General features: G+C 43.8%; 1 long non-coding RNA gene across 1 annotated transcript; it reads left to right on the top strand.

The window, feature by feature from the left end:
* The first annotated feature begins 6,675 nt into the window (after positions 1-6,675).
* LOC129382071 (uncharacterized) lies at positions 6,676-11,705 on the top strand. The gene is made up of 3 exons (XR_008610144.2): positions 6,676-6,989; positions 11,121-11,183; positions 11,609-11,705. It is a non-coding gene; the product is annotated as an uncharacterized lncRNA (long non-coding RNA).
* The last annotated feature ends 378 nt before the right edge of the window (positions 11,706-12,083 follow it).

Genomic DNA, 12,083 nt, shown 5'->3' with positions numbered 1-12,083 from the left:
CAAAGCATCGATTGCTATAGCAAATTAGTAGACAGCTAGCTATACGAAGTAAGGATAGCAGTTCTATCGGCCGTATGAATTTGTAAATATAGGCATACTAACTAAATTAACAAGCATGATGTCACGCGCGCACAAGCAAACACGAACACATCTCGCTCGTTGACCGCTGAAATTCGCTGTCAAAACGCTGCAGTGAGGAAACGCGGCAGCAGAAGGGAGCGAATCGACCTTCGTGCAGCTGCTCGCATCAACGGGAACTATGCCGCGAAAGCACAGCACAGTGCAGATTGTCTATCCGTCGCTGATGGCTTTCAGGATACAGCGGCCCGGTCGGGCTGCCCGGAATAGAACGCATCCCACTTTCCTACCCGCTCCCAAAGCCTTGCGCGCGACTGAAGGCGGCACCCTTCCTCCCCGCTTTCGTCCGCTACGTGCGCGAGATTAAGCCATGATCGCCGGCTCACCCTTGCACTCTTTCGCTCGCACATACAACATACTGAACGCTGCGACGATTTTATCGCCCTTGGACTTTATACGGAACCTTACGGTGACGCCGACGCCGACTGCAGATATGCGCCTGGAGTGTCCATGTAATTGCTATCGCAATAAAACTGTCAGTATAACATTACAGCGGATACCGAAATGGCAGTCAGATGCGAGAAGAGACAAAAACGTGTTGCACAGCATTAACAGCAACGAAGAAAGAGAGGGAGAAAAAAGACGAACTGATGTCGGGGTGAGGCTCGCCCAATGACAAAATTATAGAATTGCAAGATACAACACCTGAGGCACAAGTCTACAAGGTTAAAACGTACTACACGGGAGTCGGCAAAATGAAAACACATTAAAGTGGAAAGTTGGGCTAGTTGGTGAGTAATCATCATACCTTGCTGGTGAAGCAGCGCACTGACATACGGTGTGTGTCTTCACTGTGTCCGTGTCAGTGCGCTGCTTCACCAGCAAGGTATGATGAAGACACATTGACCCATCAATTACCATCAAAGCACGGAGGTGCAAGCCCAATAAGGAACATCGTCCTCCTTTCCTTCTGTGTGTTGCACCTCGCCTTAGCGCACGCAACATGGGACCCACGAGGCTATTTGCGTCGTGGGCCACAATCCTCGAGGAGCACAATCTCTTGTTTCTCTTTCGAAGTGAAGTAATTAAACTCAACATTTCATGTAGTGCATATGCGACATGTGCCTTCGGCTCATTTTACCTGTAAAACATATTTTTTTTCCCTCTGTTCGCGAGGTGTGGTCTTGGTTGCCAGCTGTTCCAGCTGCTTGGTATCTCGATGCCCACCCTGCGGATCTAGGGGCCAGCTACCCTAGCCGCATGGTAACTCCATGCCCGCCTTGTGGACCTGGTGGCCAGCTGTTCTTGATGCCTCCAGTCTCCTGATCCGGCGAGCATGCCTACGTTAAGCATTCCCAGGAGACAAAGGTAATTTTTCTATCAGAATTTCTTTATCAAAAAGACATGTTCGACGAGTTCTTGGATAACGTACTTAAAATCAGCGTTTGTGTTAACTTCCTTCCGTTCGCGCCGTTTGATTTCTGATATTTCTTTGCATTTAAAGGTTCTGTTCAGCGTAATAACGGACGATGTAGCCTCAGTAGGTATCGCGGGTTGCTGTCACGTTAGCTGCCATTTTGCCTTGACAGTGCATGTGGTTACACTAAATAGAGCTCACTCGCTTTCGTGAATACCTTTAGCTTATAAGGTCAGGGCTCAACTCGAGCCGCTTTTTTAACGACACCGAGAAGTAGCTGGATCGATGCTGGCTGCTCGTTTATGTAGAACATCCTCGTGGCTTCTGGGTTAAACATTGCGGGGATGGACAGCCGGGCCAAGTTCCGCTTCATGGCATACGAGTTGAGCACAAGCGTTTCTGTTGCTTTCGAAGTGAATTGCGCTCAATGAACGTTTCGCGTAAGCCCTAAGGGCTATGTTCAGTGCAGCACGCCTCTGAGTTGGATCTGTGCGCTTTGAAAACATGACCTGTTCGTTCCTTGAAAGTGCATTCAAGGGCTACTGTAGACAACTTTTACGTTTTTGTTCTCTTTTGTCGTGTCATCACCAGCGGAAAAACCGATTGCCGATTGAGGGATACGCCAAGGACGAAAATAGTGCCGAGCCAGAATTCATATCCAGATCGAACAAGCGTGTCTGAATCTATTTGAAGCGAAACCTTTTATTTACATGCTGTACAACTAACGGCGATGCGTAGAATTCCTTGATTTAATCTGTGCAACGATTAAATTCACGCAATGTTTATGCGCAACTTTCAGTTCGTAAAATTTTTTATATTTGTGCGCTACATTGTTCCGAAGCTCTAGAGTAGTGCAAATACCAAATCAAGAGGAGGAACTGTGTGAGACGTGTTCGTAGGCACGCCACGAGGACTATAGCGATGTGTGATGCTTGTCGAGGGAAGAATGCCGATGACAGGTTTATGCACAGGGATGATCTTGTAGCGTTTTGTTGACCTATAGTACTACTACTAATATTAATAATATTTAATGATATGATTATTTACAGCCAGCGACAATTCTGAGCACCAGATTACGGCGCGACAACGTTGGCATGACAACCGACCAGTAGTCACCCCACCGACGACGTAGTCGTCACTGGCATGACACCTTATCTGCTATGGCAGGAAAAATTGGCTGCATGTACACCGCGTGCGTCGTCATTGACGACGATGCTTAAGCAGCGGCGGTGGTGTCAGCGGCAGCGCCCGCTCCAGAATGTTTATGGTCGCACTTCCGCTCTCTCTCTCTCACACGCACGCGCGCACACGCGCGCACACACACGCGCACACGCACGCGCACGCGCACACGCACGCGCACACGCACACACACACACAGTTCCGCCTTACAAAGAGGATGAGGCATCGCAACACGGTGTAGAGCCATTAACTAGGCTGCGAGATGGTTCGGCAGGCAGATAGCACCTAAAAAGCATAGTAGCAGCAGCAGCTTTGATATTCAGACTCCACTGGTTGCGCAAATATTTAGGTGCGTGTGCATTTTGAAGCGAAGCTTCCTTTACTGACTCCCCAGTTTCGGCGTTGCTACTGCTGCTGCTGGGTCAGTCGGCACCTCGGCGGATATGTTTTTGGGTATACATAGGCGAAGGTTACATGCGTTTTGAATGCGAGTGCCAGCAAACTGACTTATACAGCCACTGTGTGTTGTCCGGCAAATTAGTGCAAATGTGCACCTCTGTTTCGTGTAATAAAAAAAGTAAATTTCTAAATAATTCCTCAACATGTCATTCTGCGCGTATGTCTGAAGCACGTACACACACGTCCTAATGAATTAACACTTTAGAATTAATTGATTTTTTTAATTAGCCATTCGGTATGTACCACTGCATGACAGCCATTTCTTGGCTAATCCTCCAGAATGGGCATGTGCAACTGTGACTCAGGCACAGAATCCTTAGTGTGTCTAGATACGTGTCATTCTTGTTTTGTGCGTACACTCTCCCATTGTTATTCTTCCGTCAACAAGTTTTCTCAGTCGCCCTTGTCCACGTGATAGGCCTACGTAGATGCCTTACAGTGCGCGTCTGCCCGACTTAGTTCTTGAATTTTGCACAGATTGTGAACGGTATAGTCTATAAGCATAACAAAAATTCCAAGAGAACTTTGTTTCCCCTTTCCCATTCCCCCGGAGCAGGGTAGCCAACTGGACGTTATTCTGGTTAACCTCACTGCCTTCTACTTATCTTTTTCCCTCAAGAGATTAAAAGTCTGCCCTTTGTGGTGGTTAGACATAAACATTGTATCGTGTCACAGGATGCACAAGATGAAATTTAACATAATTGTACGCGTCGCCGTTGTATAGAATGCGATTGCGCGCTTCACTTGAGCTTCGCTTGATAGAAATTCCACGTTATGCTGGGGTCCATGTAATTTTGGTCTTATGCGACATGCGTCAGACATTTCGAAGTGCTAAACTGGGCCAACTGCTACATTGCTTGTTGTACAATAGCGTACCAATGCAGGAATTCCATTGAGATTTTGTACTGTACAACTTTTCGTATGTCCTGTTGGTTCTATATACGTCAATTTTATATATGCCGCACTCTTTCGGGCAAAACCGTCAGCTGATATGCGGTGCAAGCAATTATTTTTTGCTCTTCCGTTCGCTACACCCGAAACCCCGTTATCCTGCCTCATTCTTTACTCTTTCTTGTTACAGTAAGTGAAGGCAAGCTACAAAAGTCGCGACAGTTAGACGACGGAAGGCGTAGACGTGTATGAAGTGAATAAAGAAGTGCAAACGCGCCTTTCGATTTTTGGGATAACAAAACAAGAAATGTTTATGCATTTGGAAGGATTACAGGATGTACAACATTTAAAATGACTTCGCGCAATGCTGGGCTCTGCTGTTACTCGAAATTTTATAACCATCCCGCCGCTTTGAAGCTGTTGGTGAAAACGTTATCATTTGGGCGCGTTGGTAATAAAGTACTGATGTCGCAATAATGGACGAATACAAACGAAGCACGCGAAAGAAGCGCCATCTTTCGACAAATTAATTCATTGGGTGAAATATAAGTCTATGTCAAGCGCTCCGAGCTAACATGCCTGCTTATGCAATAGAGAAACTAACTCTAGTCTTGAGTACGACGAAAAAAAAAACAGGTATCTCTCTTTTCTTCTAAAGTATTTATCGATTTATTTGGTTATTGCCCAAGATGGCCACGTCGATTAATCTGGTTAACCATAACCATCAGGCTACTAATGTCATCTTCCAGCGATATAAACAACCCTTGTCATGCACCAGCTGATCCCATGTTAAGCCTGCCAAATTTCTCATTTGATCACTCCACCTAATTCCCTGGCGCTTCCCTTCCCTTGGCGTTCATCCTGCAACTCAAACGCAACTTCCGTTATCTGCCCTACGCATTACATGGTTCGTAAACTCTATATTTTATTCTTAATGTCAACTATAGTATCGGCTACCCCTGTTTGCTCTCTAATCCACATCGCTGTCTTCCTGTCTCTGAAAGTTACTCCTAGCATTTTTCTTCTCAAGGTTATTCGTTAATCCCAAATGTATGCTTCATATATTGGTGCCCTTAGAATGCAGTTATTGTACGCCTTTCAAGGAAGGTGGTCAGCTGCCGGTCATTATTTCGTTATTCGTACCTTACGGGATCCCACCGATATCATTTTCATGTAAGTTAGTTTAGCATGATCAATCACCATAGCTAGGATATCAAACATTACCTTAATGTCACGCGTAATAATCTTCAACCTCACTCTTACTCTGTAGGCTCAGTCAAACTATAGCACACATGCTTCACGTTACGTGCGAATTCCCATTCGTCATCATCCTCAGCCTGTTTTACGTCCACTGCAGGACGAAGGCCTCTCCCTGTGATCCCCAATTACCCCTGTCCTGCGCCAACCGATTCCAACTAGCGCCCGCGAATTTCCTAATTTGATCGCTCCACCTAGTCTTCTGCCGTCCTCGACTGCTTTTCCCTTCTCTTGGTACCCATTCTGTAACACTAACGGTCCAACGGTTATGTGACCGGCGCATTACATGACCTGCCCAGCTCCATTTTTTTTTCTCTTGATGTCAATTAAAATATCTATACCCGTTTGCTCTCTGATCCGAGCCGCCCTCTTTCTGTCTCTTGACGTTATGCCTAGCAATCTTCGTTCTACCGCTCTTTGCGTGGTTCCCATTATAGACATATTACTCAGTGCAATGATATAGGCGTTATAATTTCGGCGACATTAACGTGGTAAGGTTATCACATCCAGCAATTGATCCTTTTAGCAAGACTCATCACAAGCACCGCTGCCCTTGCGTTGCGAAAACGGAAGGTGAAATCTGACAGTCGACAATCAATCATCAGGCATCACGTTGGCAAATCTACACGCTGGTCGAACGATCATCAGCCAAATGTTTAACGAACACGATGTTTGCGTCCAGCTTCCATAAATACAGTGATCACCGAGAGTTCAAAGAAACTCACAGCCTGCATATTCATAATGTTAACTGAGGCGAGAGTCATACTACGGAGGTTGGGTTTGTCAGGTGTTAGAATCGCATGGCTTCGGTTGTTGTCTTCCGTCAGGAATCGCGGTATCGTGGCCGTTGCGGAATCTGGGCCTAGGCCCTTCTACAGAACCTACCATTTCGCGCTTTGTTCCTACGTTTTGCTTTTTCGCACTGATGAGACACATTTTGCCTTTTTCAGAATCATTCACTTGTTGGACGTTGGCGCTGTGTTTCTGTGTTTCGCTTGGGTTCGCCTGTTTTTTGTACGCGACCGAGATACTTTCTGGCGCTTTGTCAAGCTGACTATCCTCACGCGAGGCCAAGAACTGTGCCGGCCGTATGAGTCCGGTGCCGATTCTCGCGAAATCTCGGGAAACATCTCCGTGAGTGATCACCCCGGCATACACGCGTACTTTTGCCAAGATGGCGAAAACAGAAAAGTAAAAGCATACTAGCAATGGCGGGCACAAGGAGGGTTTGCTGTCCTGTCGTTTTTGTAACTAGATTGTACGTGACACAGTCATAGTAGAGGCAAACGCCTCAAGGGCTGATGTCTTTCTAACTCAAATGAGACTGCTCGTCTATATGCCTGACCAACTCGGGCCAAGCTGGCTATACTAAGTCATATGAGAGGAACCGGATGTCCTAGTAGATGTCCTAATGAGTCCTAATGTCCTTATGAATAACATTTTTTTCGATAGGTGATGGCTGCGGTTGACGGTGTCAAGAACAGAACCCGAGGGGATCGCGTCCTCATTTCTTTCACCGTGTTTCTCACATACCCGTGCCATATGTCTCTTCTTTTTCAACGGTACCGTGAGCGAACGGGAAGAGATCGAACTGGTCGTGGAGGGCACCCATCTATCAGGCGAAGAGGATGCTGGCCTTTCGTGCATCGTCACCAGAAGCCGCGCGAGAGGCCGTGCGGTGACCGACTCTACTAGCTAGGCCAGCAAGGTGAGCGCATCGAAGACGTGTCTTCCTGCGTATTGATCTTTCCGTTGCCTTCCGCTCTACCATACGTAAAAATTATTTTACGCTCACTAAACGGGAGTACGCCAACGTTCCTTATAACCCTTAGCAATCAAGCGTGAAAAAAAAAAGAACTTTAATAAGTGGTTATCGTTCACGCAGCGACAACTATGGCACCTGTTTTATGGTAACACTGAAAAAAGAAATGCAATCTGCGTGAATTGGAACTTATTCAGGGAGGCTTACGTAGGCTTACGTTTATTTCGCTAAAAGCAATTTCCGGAAATTCGTTTATTATTCATGCAAGTTAGTGCCTGTATGCGTGCATTTGCGTCGAAGTCCAGCTTCTCAGAGAAATGAGGGAGCACGACGTCGCTGATGTTCTAACTGTTAAGAGGCTGATATTCTAGCCCCAATGAGTAATTTGCGCAAATTCGTTTGTTACTAATGTGAATTAGTGTCTGCACGTGTGTATTTCAAATTGGAGTGATCGATGCGTCTAATTTGAGCATTACAGAGAAGTGACTAAACACGACGTCGCTGAGGTTTGAAGTTTGAAGTTTGAAGTTTATTTCGTTTCTTCATTACAGAAAGAGGAAACAAGAGCTAAAGGCCATTTGGCCTGACAGGGGCTCTTGCTCCTAAGTGCGTTCGGCTTACATGATGATCCGATGTACGAAAAAAGCAAATATAACAAGAAACAAGCAAGTACGATGTACAAAATAAAAATAAACAAGATAATGTGTACATTATACAATGACTATGTGTAAAAGACATTTGTGTTTCGATTTTTGTTTGTGCAATCACATTACCGCGCATATTAAGGAATACATATAAGTGCATAAAAAAAAAATTAGTGCGAGAGCAATTTATGTGTAATTAATTTGATAGTGTATGAGTAGGTGTATGAGTAGGTTCTAACAGGCTACCGGCTTATTTTTCATCCGTGAAAAATTATTTGTTGAAATTCCTTTATTAATCATGTAAGTTGATGTCTGTAGAAGTGTATTTGCAGGGGGAGTGATGGGTGCGTCGAATTTGGCCTTTTCTGAGAATCGTCTGAAGAGGAATGCACTGAGGTTCTAACGCGGCTATAGGTTGATCTTTATTCCGCGATAAATACTTTGCGCAAATTGGTTTATTGATCATGTTAGTGTCTGTATACGTGCATATGCCGTGGAGTGACGGATACGTCGAATTTGAGCGTTTGAGAGATATGAGTTAATATGACGGCGCCTAGGTTCTAACGGGCTATGGCCTTATTTCTTTCCTCGATAACTTGCGCAAATCCGTTTATCGGTCATGTTAGTGTCTGTATATGTGCATTTGCAAGGGAAGTGATGGATGCGTCAAACTTAAGCTTGTCAGAAAAGTGAGTGAACACGAGAGAGAGAGGAAAGAATACAGAGACAGGCAGGAAGATTAACCAGAGGTAGTTCCAGTTGGCTACCCTCCACGGGGGAAGGGTTAAGCGGGATAAAAAGAAAGAGTGGAAGGGGGAGATAGAGAGAAAGAGAGACGAGCACGAACAAAGCGCGTACACTAAAAAAACTAAAAGCTTTAGGCCAATGCTCCGAAAGAACACCCGCGTTGAAGGCCTTCTCGCGTTATTAAGGTTCCTGCGGTCTACGGGGCTCCACGATAGACTTTAATAATAATAATAATAATAATAATAATAATAATAATAATAATAATAATAAATTTCTGCCTCAAGAAATACAGACAGGGGAGCTGCAGAAAAAGCTGTCATAAACAGCTTGACTTGGCCGCAGCCCCGAAATACAAAGCAGCAGCGACAGGCAATCTCATCGCAGACATGACGGCTTCGTGGTAAAAATAAATAAAAAATCACGATATACCAAGAGCATAAGAAGACCAAACAAAATCTTATCTGCACTTACATGTGCAGAAACCAAATTACGTCGTCACAAGCGGGATTACACTTATTTAATATAATAATCAAATAACATGCATCAAATAACAGCACGAATGATAAAGAATGATGGACACAATAAAAATAGAACAAAGAAAACATCCTATATTAAGCTTAACTATATCTAAAGATTACTCAGTGGTACATTATTTTGCATATGAATTGCATATGGAACGCATATCTCGTTGAGTACAGGTAAACAAGTTGATGTTAGCAGTTTACTAATGCCGCCCCCTACTGCCATATAGTGAGTAAACACGAAATCGCTGAGAACCTTATGCTCTATGTGCTTGTTTTTTTTTGAGTGGGGGGGGGGGATACATACTTCGTGCAAGTTTGTTTACTAATCAAGGAAGTTAGTGTCTGTATACGTAAATCTACAGGGGAAGTGATGCATGCGTTGAATTTGAGCTTTTCAGATATGTGAGTTAACACGACAGCGCCGAGGTTCTAACATTCTATGGGCGTATGTCTTATCTGCGGCAACTATTTTGAGAAACATCTTGTTTTTCGTGTAACTTAATGCCACTGTACTTTAATTTGCAGGTGGTGTGACGGATGCGTCGAAATTGAGCTTTCAATAGAAGTGAATCAGCATGACTGCAATAAGGTTCTACTGGACTATAGGCAGATTTTTTTTTTTTGGCGATAAGAATTTGCACATATTCGCTTATTAATCGTGTAAGTTTTACATTTTCACACATGCGACTGAATAGAACTGCTCTGAGGTTTTAAAGGGCTATACGGTGATATATTTTACGCGATAAGTAATTTGCGCATAATCGTTTATTAACCATATAGGTCAGTGTCTGTATACCTGAATTTGCAGGGGAAGTGAAGCCTACGTCAAATTTGAGGTTTTTAGAGAACTGAGCTCGACGTCGCTGCGGTTCTAACGGGTTAAAGACTTATGTTTTATCTGAGATAAGTAACTTGCTAAAATTCGTTTATTAATGACGTAAATTTGAGTCCGTATACGGGTATGTGCAGGCCAAGTGACGAATGCGTTAAATTGAGCTTTTCAGAGGATTGACTTTGCACGACTGAGATGAGGTTATAAGGGGCTATAGGCTGGTATTTTTACTGCGATATGAACTGGCACAAATTCGTTTATTAGTCATGTAACTTAATGTCAGTATACGTGCATTCGCTATAGGAGAGATCTATGCGTCGAGTTCGAGTTTTTCAGATAAGTGACTTAACAAGATTGCGGTGAGGTCCTAAGGTCCCATAAGCGTATGTTTTTCAATTGGCGATAAGATTTTTTCCGCAGTTTCGTTTATTCATCGTGTAAGTTGGTGCATGTGTACGAGAATTTGTAGAGGGAGTGATGGATGCGTCGCGTTTGAGCTTTTCACAGAAGTGAGTCCACACGACTGCACTGACGTTTTAACGGGCTGTAGGCTTATGTTGTTTCCGCGATAACGCAAATTCCTTTATTAGTCCTGCAAGTTAGTGACTGTATATACGTGGTTTTGCAGGCGGAGTGACGGATGCGTTGAAATTGAGCTTTTCAGAGAAGTAGGTGAACACGACTGCGCTGAGATCCTAACGATGTTCACATTCATATTTCATTCCCAATAAGTAATTTACGCAAATAATTTTATTATTATTGTAAATTAGTGTCTACACATGCGTATTTCAAGTTGGGGTGACCGATGTGTCAAATTTGAGCTTTACAGTGTAGTGAGTAAGCGCGACGTCGGACAGCTTCTAAAGGCCTATCGGCTAATTTTTTATCCGCGATAAGTAATTTGCTCACATTCGTTTATTAATCATGTAAGTTAGTGCTTGTATACGTGTATTTGCAGGAGGAGTGATGGATGTGTAGAATTCGAGACTTTCAGAGAACTGAGTGAAATCGACTGCACTGAGATTCTAACGGGCTTCAGGCTCATGTTTCTTTTTTGGCGAAAAGTTATTTGCTCAAATTCGTTTATTAATCACGCAAGTTGATGTCTGCGTACGTGCATTTGCTGGGGAAGGGATTGGCGCGACGAATTTGAGTTTTTCAGAAAAGTGAGTGAGCAGGACTGCGGTGAGCCTTACAATGGTCAATATATCGCCTTATGCTTTTTCCGCTATGGGTAATTGGCGGAAATTCGTTTATTGTTCTTGTGAGTTAGTGTCTGCAGACGTGCATTTGCAAGGAGAGTGATCGATGCGTCGAATTTGTTTTTCAGAGAAGTGAGTGAACACGACGTCGCTGAGGTTCTAACGGACTGTAGACTGACGTTCTTGCTGCAGTAAGTAATTTTGGCAATTCGTTTATTAATCCTGTAAGTTAGTCACAGAATACATACATTTGCAGGGACCGCGATGTATGCTCCGAATTTGAGTATTTCAGAGAATTCAGTGAGTAGAAATTCGGTCAGGTACAAACAGGCTAGCGTTTCTTCCGTTATAACTAATTATGACAGATTCCTTTATCAATTATTCCAAGTAGTATCACAATGAGGGTATTTCAGGGAAAGTGATGCTTGCGTAGAATTTGAGTTTTTCAGAGAATTAAGCGAACAAGAATACGCTGAGCTTTTCAGGGGGCTATAGGCTGTTGTTTTTTTCTGCGAAAACGTTATTGCGCAAATTCGTTTATCAATTATGTAAGTTAGCGTCAGTATAAGAGCATTTGCAGGGAGTGTGACGTATATGTCGAATTTTTGCATTTCAGAGTATTCAATGAAGAGGTGTGTGGTGAGGTTCTAACGAGGCTATCAGCTGACGATATTGCCGTAGTAAGTAATTTTGGCAATTCGTTTATAAGTGATGTTAGTGGCAAAATACCTGTATTTGCAGGGGGAGTGATGTACCCGTCGAATTTGTGCATTTCGGAGAATTCAGTGAAGAGGTGTGTGTCGAGGCACTAATGGGCTGTAGGCTGGCGTTTTTTCCGTATTAACTAAGTTGAGCAAATTCGTTTTTCAAACGCAAGTTAGTGGCAGTATACGGTAAATTGCAGGAATAGTGAAGTAACCGTCCAGTTAGAACCTTTCAGCGAATTGATTGAACAGGAGTACCCTGAGCCTCTATGCGGGCTATCGGCCGATTTTTTTCTTCTGCGAGAAGTAATTTCCGCAAATTCGTTTATCGATTGGGCAAGTTAGTTTCAATATACGTTCATTTGCAGGGAAAGTGACGTATGCGTC

Source organism: Dermacentor andersoni, chromosome 11, assembly GCF_023375885.2.
Source record: "Dermacentor andersoni chromosome 11, qqDerAnde1_hic_scaffold, whole genome shotgun sequence".
In the NCBI taxonomy this organism is placed as follows: Eukaryota; Metazoa; Arthropoda; class Arachnida; order Ixodida; family Ixodidae; genus Dermacentor; species Dermacentor andersoni.
Note: the sequence above shows the minus strand (reverse complement) of the source record. Positions and strands in the feature narration are given on the sequence as shown.